This window comes from Ailuropoda melanoleuca, chromosome 12 (assembly GCF_002007445.2).
Source record: "Ailuropoda melanoleuca isolate Jingjing chromosome 12, ASM200744v2, whole genome shotgun sequence".
In the NCBI taxonomy this organism is placed as follows: domain Eukaryota; kingdom Metazoa; phylum Chordata; class Mammalia; order Carnivora; family Ursidae; genus Ailuropoda; species Ailuropoda melanoleuca.
Genome location: NC_048229.1, coordinates 45,470,682 through 45,483,436, shown reverse-complemented (window position 1 = coordinate 45,483,436; position 12,755 = coordinate 45,470,682).

The window sequence follows — 12,755 nt, the reverse complement described above, 5'->3', positions numbered from 1 at the left end:
TGCTTTTGCCGAAACACTTTTTGCCAAAGTTTCGGAGTAAAAAGTAACTGTCTGCAAATGACAAGAGACTTAAAAAACTGCCGTGATTAAAGATCTGATGAGGGTTCGTTATAATGCAATTGACACGGAACTTCGATAGCAGAGTGTATTTTAACTCCCTCCCCCCTTATTTTCTTTAGTTTCTGTGGGCAGTGTTTTGACTATCTTCTGGTATGTTTACATTTCAAAGACATGGTAAGATTTACAACTTCAAGGGACAGAGAAAGAGTGCAAATTTTCCCTAGAAGTTTTGGGTAATCACTATTTAAAATTTTCCTTTGTATGAGGGATCCGAAGACAGGGGGCATTTCCTCTGTTTCCTCATCAATTACCATAACATCCTCCTGGTGACCTTCATCACTTTCCCAGAGATCCCACCTCTTGGTGTCCTGATCAGGCTGTGTCATAAGGGCCCAGAACTTAATCCGAGGCATCTCTGCACGGGAGCACACTAAGGTCTCCACCTTCTTATCCTGCCCTCTCACCTTGTCTGTCACCTCAAGCTAGCAGACTGGTGGATCCCTGCATGTCCTCCTCTCATCTTCTAACTTCCTGACCTGAGTGTCAGCCTGCAGTCCAGTCCTGGAGGCCCGCTGAACAGCCCCCAGCAGAGGCCAGCGCACTGTAACCAGTATGTCCCTACCCTGCCACAGTGCGCTGTGCACATTTCCTCCAGCTAGCAGCTTGGACTAACAGGCACTTGGGGGGCATCCCACACTCGCGTAGTGGTCCATGAGCATCTGACATACAGGCCGTCCCTCCCCATATAGAGGCCAGCCTGAGCTATCCCCCGCAGATGCCTCGTTTCCAAGACCCATCTCTTCAGTCTCCTGGCAGGCTCACTGATGGTTGGTTTATAACCTTCTCAGGAGCTTGCTAAGTACAATCTAAAAATGACCCCCAAACGCAGAAGGCAGGGAGAGACTGAAGAAAGAGGCAGGCCACGCCAAGTTGGTAGGTGGGAGTTTTAATAAGCAAAGGGAACTTACATAGTGTAACCAAACTGGCATGAGTCTGCTTGATGAGTTGGCCATAGGGACCACCCCAGGTGAAGTTGTCCCACAAAGGAACCTTTCTTTGTAGCCAATAAGGAGATCACAGTGAGCAACTTTCAAAGCCATGACTCCCTGGGCAGGGGTGAGAGGGTTCTTTTTATTTACGGTTTAGGACGAATATTCAGAAAGGGGAGCTGCGTCATCGCACGTAAAAGTGGCAGTACGGTTGCACACACGTACCTAGAAAACATGCCTATGCCTGCATCCCATGTTACGTTGATGAGGCTTGTGCTCCTTCTAGATTTTACCACCATAACAAAGCAGAGGTAAGTCTGTCCCAGGAGAAAAGGGCTCCGGGGATGCTTCAAGAGCTGGTTTAAACTGGATGGGGTTTTAGGCTCATTATCTCTGGTAAGGAATGCAGGGTCTTGCTTACTTTTGAACCAGCACTGGGAGTTTTAACACTGATTTATCGCCTCTGAGATGGTTAGGCTATTCCCTGGCCTAGTAGAGACTGTTAGTTTTTACATTGCCTTTGTTCCTTTAAAAATCTTAACCACAGAGGTTTTTGCGTTTCTTTGTAACTCTGACATCTCCTAGGAAGCTCTGTGCAGATGTGCTTGGGCAAGTAGAGCTGATAGGGCACAGATCACAGGAAGACAGCTGGGGGCCTGAAATGACTTCTCTTGTGTCGTCTTTCCTTTTCTGGGAAACCCTAACTCCTTCTGCTTACAACACAGGCTTATCTTGGGTGGCAGAAAGATGAATGGATAAGCGCACATGCCCGCCACATTTAAAAGTTTATATAGAGGTCTTCACTGGGCTTGGTCATGGAGACTGTGTACATGTTCTTAACACCACATCCCTATCACAAGGCTATGTCCTTGAAGCAGCCTCTGGGAATAGGAAAGGCAAGTGGAACCCACATTCCAAAGACAGGAGACGGGATGAGGAGACTCTGGTCATCTGGGTCCAGTTCATGGGACAACCAGTGGTCATGTCTTCTTGGTGACCTTTCCCAATAGAGACACAGGCCAGTGAGAGGCAGGCCAGGGCCATGTAGATCTAAGCTGAAACTTGCGGATGGGATCTCGAGGAAGCCTGCTTGCCGAGGGGAACACAAAACAGATGTGCCGAGGTGAGGAGAGAAGAGGGGAGCAAGGCAGGGAGGAGGAGGAGAAGGGGAAAATGGGGAGAGAGATTGAGAGAGAAGTGGAGCAGCTGAATGCCAAGGCTCTTGGCTAACTCCTGGCTGTCATCTCCCAGCCCTCATGAAAACCCATTTTTCCTTGGACAGGTTTATTTAATCAGTATTAATCAGATGTACCATGTGCCAAGTTCCCTTCCAGGTCAGGTATTCAGAAGTACCTGCCCTCAAGGTGCTTCCTTCCTAGTGGATTCGGTGAGAGACATCTGTTCCTTTTAAAACATTTTTCTTTACTTGATTGAGCTCAAGCGGGTCTCTGCTTCCTGCAGTCAAGAGATCTCGCATTAAGATCAGCTTGGCATGGATCTTGCCCTTCTGTGGATAAAGACCCAGAGCTCTGAGGAGGTAAAACAAGTCTACTCAGATACAGCCGGACTTTGAAGGCAGGACATTAGATTTGAAGCCCAAGCATCTTGCGTGGTTCCCATTGCCTCCCAAGAGATGAAGCCATTCGCACTGCCAGAGGATTTCAGGGCTCTGCACCCAGAGGTAACCCTGGGGTCAACAGCAAAGATGGCGAGGGGTGCATACAGAGAAAATCCTGCTCACGGCGACATACCCAGAGGCTTTTGCATAAGTTTTAGATTCTCACAACAACCCGGCTGGAACCACAGTGCAGGCTTAACTAACTTTTATAGCTGGAAAACCCCGAGTTCCGAGCCCCCAAGTAACCTGCTCATGGTCGCAGAGTTGGTGAAGAAAGAACCAAGATGCCACCCAAGACTCCTAGTCTATGCTCTTTTCCCTGTTCAGTAATGACCTTAAATCTCTACCAACCATCACAGCATCTCGTCCTATGGACCCTCCTCTCTTTGGGCTATTTGCCACTTCTTCTCAGCCCAGGCTCCACCCAAAAACTGTTAGCCAGCTTCTCAACTGTCTCCTACCCCTCAATCATGTTCACTGAACTCAGGCTTCCTCTGGTCCTCCCCACACTCTCTCCACATGTCTTAAGCCCAGCACTTTATTCAGCCTCATCTCCTACACCATTTCATCCAGGAGCATCCCATGCCAGTAAGCGCCACCCTCTTCAATATAATGACCAGGCTAAATCCTGGAATCAGCCTTTGCCTCAGCGCTGCTCCACTCCATTGACTACATGCCCACCTCACATTACCGTCCAGTCCAACCACTTCCACTGCTCTGACTGCTGCCTCGACCTGCCTCCACTGGATGACTGCAGTGGCCTGCACTCTGCTGACTCTGCTTCCTAAACTGTGACCCCAGGATACAGCATAGAAACTGCAGCCACCTACTTTCCATAGTCTCTGGATGAAAGCCAGATCAGCACCAGACGCAGTAGCAACTCTAGGTTGAGGTTCTCCGAAGGCCAAAGGACCAGCTCCGCAGAATCACCCAGGTCTCTTGCCAAGAGGCTGGTTCTCAGGCCCTGAGCGTAACCCTCCGGTCAGAGTTCCTAAGGAAGGGCCCAGGGATTTGCTTAATGAGCTCCCAGATGAACTTTATGCACACTAAATATTGGGAACCACTGACAATTTTGACAGGTGAGGAGGAAGGTTCTTGGAGGGCATGGGCTGGGAGCTGCCTTGGGTCCCTTTAACTGAAAAATGGAGCTAAAATCTAAGCTCTGGGTTGAGGTTGAGAAGTAGCTGAGGGTCAGGGGCCCAGCATCAAAGAGCACTTGCAAGGCTACTTCCTAGATATGGGGCCTCAGGCTCCTCTGGAACCCCAAGTTATTTAGTCACAGAACAAGATAAGGACACTTGCCTGGTAGGGCTTTTGTGAGGATTGATACCTTTGCAGTTTACCCAGCACCGAGCACAGGTGGTAAATGCCTCACAAATGTGGGACATTATTGTAATTAGTGATGTGTCTTCCTGAAAACATCAGTTATTTTCCGGTTGATGGATGTATATAAACTGAAGACCAAATGAGGCTCCCCTTGCGGAATGTTTATGTTTTTCCCAAGTAACATTATTTTCTTGTTATCCTCTACTCTCTCCCGCTCTCTCTCTCTACACACACACACACACACACACACAACCAGGTTTCATTAATATTCCTGTTTACTATCATTTTTCTCTTAGTGCTGTTCACTGTCTTACCCACAAGGAATTCCTTTGCCTCCACTCTGCCTTTTGAATAAGAGCTCAAATCTCACCTTGTATTCTCTCTCCTCCATGAAGCTTTCTAAACATTAGCCTGTGGTTTCTCCATCCAGGCAGCTTCGATACACACACCCCAGGACTTGGTGCCAACTCTGATCCCTCACTGGACTGGGAAGCCCTTAGAGTGTAGCCCTGTCTTAGTCCCTTCTAGGCTCCCAAAAGCCCAGCACCATTCTGGCCCAGAAAAGGGGCTTGGCCAATGTCTGATGGGTCAATGAAGGGCTGGTATTTCTGCTTCCTTCTTTCCAATTCAGTTAGGGAGTAGAGAAAACCCTATCTTCCCCTTTCCGGGGGTTCCTAACTGCTGTTAGTCATGAAATGTAATTGGGAACTTTCTGGCTTAGTTCTAGTGAAAATAGCTTGCTGTAAGTCAGTGCTGAGTTTCAAATAAAAAATTTATATATTTTTAGATGAAGAAGGGTATTTCCTTATTTTTTTTCAACTTTTTGAAGTATGATTTACAAATTATAGACTGCATCCATTTGAACTGTATAATTTAATGATTTTGACAGATAGGCATCCCAAAATTACTGTCACAGTCAGCATACCAAACAATTCCATCAATCCCCAAAGATTTTCATACCCTGAAGTATCTCCTATNAATTTATATATTTTTAGATGAAGAAGGGTATTTCCTTATTTTTTTTCAATCAACTTTTTGAAGTATGATTTACAAATTATAGACTGCATCCATTTGAACTGTATAATTTAATGATTTTGACAGATAGGCATCCCAAAATTACTGTCACAGTCAGCATACCAAACAATTCCATCAATCCCCAAAGATTTTCATACCCTGAAGTATCTCCTATAAATGGCAGAATCAACAGACATTCTCAGCTGTCCCCAGGTGAAAGAGGGGAACCTGGGGTTTGTCTCATGGGTGATACTTTCAGGGCAGGAACCTGGCTAATTCATAACAAACTACCTGGATATCATAACAAAGCCTCAAACTACCTTTACGCAGGTAGCAGTTGTCCAAGGGAACTTTCTGAGATGATGAAAGTAACACCATATCAACACTGTCCAATATGGGGTCTACTGACCACATGCAACTGTTGAGATAATGAAATGTGGTGGGTATGACCGAGGAACTCAATGTTTTATTTAATTAAATTTTAATGAATTTACATTTCAGCTTGAAAGCCACATTGGCCAGTGGCTACCATATTGGACACTATGAGATACATAGATCAACAGGCACATTCTTATAGAAGGCCTACTGTGTGCTCTGCTCCAAAGTGGAACATACAGGAAGAGAGGCCAGAGTCTGCAAGTCTCCTGGGGAGACTGCTTGAGGCAAATGAAAAAGGCAAGAGGACACACAAAAAATAGTGCTAAATTGTGGTCAGGCCATGAATCAGAAAAACAAAAACAAAAAACATTAATGGGACACATCTCAGAGAAAGAGTGGGTTCTGCTCAGATCACAAGCTGTTTAGTGCCAGCATTCAGTTTCAGATCTAAACGTGTTCACTCCCAGCCTTAACCTGATACACAAAGAACTGTGGACTAGAAGTTGGGAAGGGCCTTGAGGCAACTCGAACCCACATAGTAATGTCCCAGGCTTTAAGAGAAGAGGAAGAACCACCGTAGTTGCTCCTTTGCTCCTGCCCTGATCTCAGCCCAGGAAATTGGTTGCTGTACAAAAAGAGTCTTAGAAGGTTTCCTACCAAGCTTTTAAACACATCAACATTAAATGAAGGTCTCTAGAACTTTTTAACCTTGCAAAACTAAAACTCTATGCAAATGGAACAAAAACTGTACCCTTAAAAATGGTTAAGAAGGTAAATTTTATATTATGTGTTTTGTTTATTATCACAATAAAAAAAAAGTCTCTGTGTACTTACCTTCCAGACCTGGCATTTCTGCATGCGCCCTTGACTCAGTGCCCCATGTGTCACAGGAGCCAGCAACATTGCACGACCCTGAATCTGGTACCCCCCGGGGCCCCCAGAACCAGTGCAAAACCTAACACTGCCATGAACCCCACTCAGTTTGTACCATTGTGCCAATTCACAGGTAAAGCTCTCACCCCACCAAAGCCAATCTGTTTAGTCTAAGAGGTGACTCCTTCAAATGTGCAGACGTCAACGCAAGACTACGTGAACATGAAAAATCAAAGAAACATGACACCACTAAAGGAACAAATAAGTTTTTATATTTGATCCCAAAGGAATGGGATCTACCAATAATCTGACAAAAAATTTAAAATAATTGTTTTTAAAAATTTAGGCTCCAGAGAATGAGTAGACAAACAAACTGGGAGGATATATTTGCAAAAGACACATCTGATAAAGGTCTGCTACCTAAAATAACAAAGAGCTCTCAAAGTTCCACAATAAGAAAACAATCCAATTTAAAAAGTGGGCCGAGGGCCTCAGCAGACACCTCACCAAAGAAGAGAAGCATATAATAAGCAAGCATATGAAAAGGTGTTTCACATCAAATGTCATCTGGAAAATATAAATTAACAAACACTGAGATACTACTACGGCCAAATTTTGGAATACGGACAATACCAAATACCAGTGAGAATGAAGAGCCGCAGGAGCTTTCTTAAGCTGGTGGTGGGAATACAAAATGGCGTCGCCACTTCGGAAGATAGTTTGGCGGTTTCTCATAAAACTAAACATACTCTTCTCATATGATCCAGCCCTTGTGGTCCTCAGATTTACCCTCTGAGGGTCGAAATAAGTTGAAATAAGTTGAAAACGTATATCCACACAAAAGCCCACACACAGATGTTTATGGCAAATTTATTTATAATTGCCAAGACTTAGAAACAACCAAGATGTCCATTCCAAAGTTGAATGGATATATAAATGGCTATACACCCAGACGATGAAATATTATTCAGCACCAAAGAGAAGTGAACTACTAAGCCATGGAGAAACACAGAGGACACTTAAATGTATATTACCAAGTGAAGGAAGCCAACCTGAGAAGTTGTAACATATAACCACACTGGATAAACTATAAATAACTTTCTGGGAATGGAGAAACTATGGAGACAATAATTAGTGGCTGCCAGGGGTTAGGAGTGGGGAGTGGAGGAAGGTGAATAGATAGAGGCAGAGGATTTTTAGGGAAATGGAAATACTCTGTATGATATTATTATGACATTTATGTGCCATTATATATTTACCCAAACCCTCTGAATGAATGTAAACACCAAACATGAAATTTAAGGTAAACCTTGGACACTGAGTGATTATGTGTCAATGTAGGCTCATCCTTGGTACCAAATGGACCATTCCGATGAGTGATTTTTATAATGGGGGATGCTATGCATATATGGGGCAAGGGTTATATGCGAAATCTCTCTAACTTCTTCTCAATTTTGTTGTGAAATTAAAGCTGTTCTAAAAAAAATTAAGTCTTAAAAAAAACAAGAAAAAGAAGCCCATGGGCTGAGAAAACACAGATAGGCAAATACATGAGATCAGGAAAGCTATATATTAAAACAATGAGAACTTTAACAGAGAGATAGAGATCATAAAAAAAGGAGCCAAAGAGAAACTCTGGAGCTGAAGAATCCAATGAATGAAATGGAAAATGCAACAAGGAACTTCAAAGCAGACTTGATCAAGCAGAAGAAAGAATCAACAAATTCAAAGGCAGTTGAATTTTTCCAGAGGAGAAAAAACAAAATGAAAAAGAGTTTAAAAAAAAAAAAAAAGGCTGAGGGATAGAAGAGATACCCTTAGATGAACCAATAGACATTATGAGGTTCCCAGAAAAAGAAGAGAACTAAAAAGCAGCAGAAAGCTTTTCAAAGAAAGAATAATTGAAAACTTCCCAAATCTGTGGAAGGAAATGGATACCGAGATTCATGAAGTCTGAAAGATTCCAAATAGGATGAGTATAAGGAGGTCTTCACTGAGACACAGCATACATAAATTGTCAGAAGTTAAAGACAAAGAGAGAATTTTGAAAGCAGCAAGGTAAAAGTGACCCATCGAATATAAGGGAATCCCATAATCAGTGGATTTCTCAGGAGAAACCTAGTTGGCTGGAGAGAGTAGGAGGATATAATCAAAGTACTGAAAGACAAAACTGTCAAAAGAGAATACTATACTATTCTTTAAAAATGAACTAGAGATAAAGCCTTTCCAGACAAACACAAACTGAGTGAGTTCATAACCACTAAGCCTTTCTTAAAAGAAACACCTAAGGCGTTTCTTCAAATCGAAACAAAAACATGAAATCATAAATCTCACTGGTAAAGGTAAATAAACAAATACAGGATAATGTAACACTGTGATGGTGGAATGTAAGTTACTTCTTAACCCTAATATAAAAAGTTAAAAGAAAAAAAATGTCTTCATTGATACACAATATAAAAAGAAGTAAACTTTTTTTTAAATCAAGCAGTGTGGGAGGTGAAGGTGAAAGTGTAGTTTCGGGATGCAATTGAAATTAAGTTGTTATCAACTTAAAATAGGTGGTTATAACTACAGGATATTTTACACAATCTTCAAGGTAACCACAAAGAAAAAACAAAACAAAACTATAATGCACAAAAGATAAAGAGAAAATAATCAAAGTACACCACTATGGAAAAAAAGAAAAAAATATATATGAAATCACAAAGGATGATAGCAAGAGAGGAAAACAGGAACAAAAAACTGCAAGAGACAAACAATTAACAAAATGGCAGTAGTAATTCTTTATCTATAAATAATTACTTTAAATGTAAATGGATTAAACTGTCCAATCAAAAGGCATAGTCACTTAATGGATTAAAATTAAAAAAAGACAAGATCCATCCATCCACATGCTGTTTACAAGTGAATCACTTTAGATTTAAGAGCACAGGTAGGATTAGGGGTACCTGGGTGGCTCAGTCAGTTGGGCATTGGACTCTTGATTTCGGCTTGGGTCATGATCTTAGCGTCTTAGGACTGAGCCCCATATTGGGCTCTGCGCTGAATGTGGAGCCTGATTGAGGTTCTCTCTCTCTCTCTCTCTCTCTCCCTCTGCTCCTCCCCACACTCATACCCTATAATTAATTATTTAATTAAAGGAAATTAGAGAAATCCAGAACTGTATAACACAAGTGATGAAAGATGAGATGCTAGGACAAAAACAAAAAACACAACATAAAAAACAAAACAAAGCAAACCACAAAACAACCAAAAACAAAAAGAGAACTGGCAAAAGAAAGGCAAGAAATTAAGAGAAATATACCCCCATTGAGAATTTAAAATAGCATTGGAAGCAGTGAAAAGAGAATTAGAGAAAACAAAATCCATAACATGGAGGGCAGACTTGAAAAAAAGAAAAAATCATGAAGAAATAAAGTAGAAAGTTCAATGAAAAAAGAAAATGATGGATATGGAGCAAAAGCAACAGAAATCCAATGTGTAGTTAAGCGGCATGCCTGCAGAAAACAGCAAGACCGCTGGGAAAAAAATCAAATATGTTACCCTGACATTAGATTTCTAGCATAAAAAAACACTGAAAATGGCTTTAAAAATTACAATAATAATTACATATCCTTTTGAGGAAGTGGGAGTTCTACAAAAGCTCCTCAACAGAAGAATCATGTCACCTGCCCGCACGTCACTGATGTTCTGCCTCAGGGTGGATCCTTAGTCTCTCTGCCTCGTTGAAGCATTTTCAAATGGCTTTTCATCCTTCTGTTTCCAGGTTTCATGTCAAATTCTCAGGGGCCTTTTCTAACCTTCTTCTATAAAGTATATCTTTGAAGTACTATGACCTCACCATAATTATTTGTTTCTTGACAATTATGGTCGCTTTTCTTTTTAAACTTTCAAAATGTCTTACCCTGTTTTTAATTATCTGTAACTTACCACTGGAATTGAAACTGGAAGAGGAGAGGAGCCCTGTTAGTCTCACTCATCACCGTGCTCCGAGGCATCTGCTACAATGATGGGCACAGAGTAAGTAGTTAATCCATGCGTTGAATGAACGAATAAAAACATTTTTTTAAGCCAAACAGGAAAAAAAAATCACTTCCTACTGAAGGATGATTTTTCTTTTTATCTGTGTCAGAATTTGTTATGAGCCTGAACTCGTGTGTTCTGAAAGGAAATTAAAGCCAAATGAAATAAAGGATAATTAACACACACACACACACACACGTGTGCGCACACACATGTGAGCGTGCACTGCCACATAGTCACATGCTGTGGCCCCTGGGTCCCTGGATCTAGCTGCTGGTCTGTATGTCAGGTCCAGTCCTTGCTCTACCCCTGCCATGACAGTTAATCTCTGACTCAGTTCCCTCACAGAAAAATAAGAGCCCTTAATTCCTAAGACTGTAGGAAGGACTAATAGAGCAAGTGTATAGAAAACACTTTATACTGTGCCCGGTGCAGAGTAAAAAGTCACACGTATCAAACATTTGCTACGTTCCGGTCACTGCAGTAAGTTCTTTATATGACCCACAACAACCCTGTGAGGACGTGGCTGCTCTTATTATCTCCATTTTAAGGATGGCGACACTGAGACAATCAGATGGCCCACCGCGCAACAGTAGCTGTGCTGGGATTCAGACTTGAGCAGCCGAATTTCAGGGCTTGGTTGTTTTCTTTTTTTAAGTCTTTAATTCAGTTGGCTTATATACACAGTGTTACATTAGTTGCAGGTGTACAATAGCGTGATTCGACACTTCGTACAACACCCAGTGCTCACCACGACACGTGCCAGTGTCTTGCTCTTAAACACCATGGTAGGTGCCCACGTTAGTTTGCTGGGGTTGCTGTAACAATGCACCACAAACTAGACAGCTTAAATGGCAGAGATTTATATTCTCATGGTTCTAGAAGCCATAAGTCTGAGATCAAGGTGTCCCCAGGATTGGTTTCTTCTGAGGGGTGTGAGGGAAGGATTTATTCCAGACCTCTCTCCCTGGCTCAGAGGTGGCCATCTTCTTGCATGCTCACATCGTCTTTCCTCTGTGCATGTCTACGTCCGGATTTCTTTCTTTCTTCTTTTTTTTTTTTTTAAAGATTTTATTTATTTATTTGACAGAGATAGAGACAGCCAGCGAGAGCGGGAACACAAGCAGGGGGAGTGGGAGAGGAAGAAGCAGGCTCACAGCAGAGGAGCCTGATGTGGGGCTCGATCCCGNCTGCCGGGATCACGCCCTGAGCTGAAGGCAGAGGCTTAACCGCTGTGCCACCCAGGCGCCCCTGGATTTCTTTCTTCTAAGCACACTAGTCATATTGGATTAGGGACCACCCTAATGACTTCATTTAACTTAATTGCCTCTATAAGACCATATCTCCAAGTAAGGTCATATTCTAAGGTATTGCGGCTTAGGACTTCAACATAGAAACCGATAGGGACACAATTCAACCCATAATCGTGCTTTGCATAGGAGGAGCGCAGCACACATTAATTCCATTTAGGGTAATGGCCTCATAGCTCAGCCTAGCAGTGAGGTCTGCATGTGACAGGCTTAAGGAAGCTACAAAAGGCAGGTGCAGACAGACAGACAGAAACTCCCTCTGTGAGAAGTGGGAAGTCAGACAGACTGATGACAGAGGCACAGACAGACTGGATGACTACATCAGGAAGGCTTCCTGCAGGAAGCGAATTTAGCACAAGTCCTGTATTTTGGGGTCCTGGGTGGGTGATCAGAGTTTCAAATAGGATTTCTGGAAAATATGCTCATATCTTGGAAAGGCCTCTGGGTTTGTTTTGATCACTTCTCAAAGCTACGGTAGACATTCACAGCTCAGGATCCCCAGTTAAGCCTGATAAAAAAAAGTAATTACATCATATTAAAGATAATTTGATTGTTACTGAGACACTAATTGAGTTGAAACACTTATTGTAACAGACACATCAGATTGGCAAGGAGGAAGCTCAGCTTAAACGCAAAGAGTGTTGATAGTCAAATTAAAAGATTGTCAAAGCAGTTAATCCAATAGTAATTATTTTCTGAACATAAATTCCTGAGTAGTGAGGATACAATTATATCTACAAACAGTCATAAGAAAATAATTACTCCACACTCCACCTGAAGCAATAGTCCATAAAAGCCCCGATGATGCTCTGTGAGAAGCACGGCTCTCCCCCTCATCAGAAACTTCCGGCAGGCAGCAATGCCGTTCCGTGAAACGGAGCTATATGCAAAACCACCTCCAAAGGCCAAAAGAACAGTAAGACCGAAGAAAAAGGCCAATTAGGGGACAGAGTTGGCCGTCAGAAAATAGGTCTCCTCAACCCCACCTCCCTTGAAATCTGCTTTCATAGTGCTGGAGGCTGGGGGGTACATGCTGGGGGCCACCCAGAAAGAGAATGGTTGAAAACAGGTGTGTGTCATAGGACATTCCGCTGCAAGGGTGCACTTGAGGGTGTGGTTACACCGAAGGAAAGCCCTGTGCTGGTAAGGGGTGTGTGAAGGGGA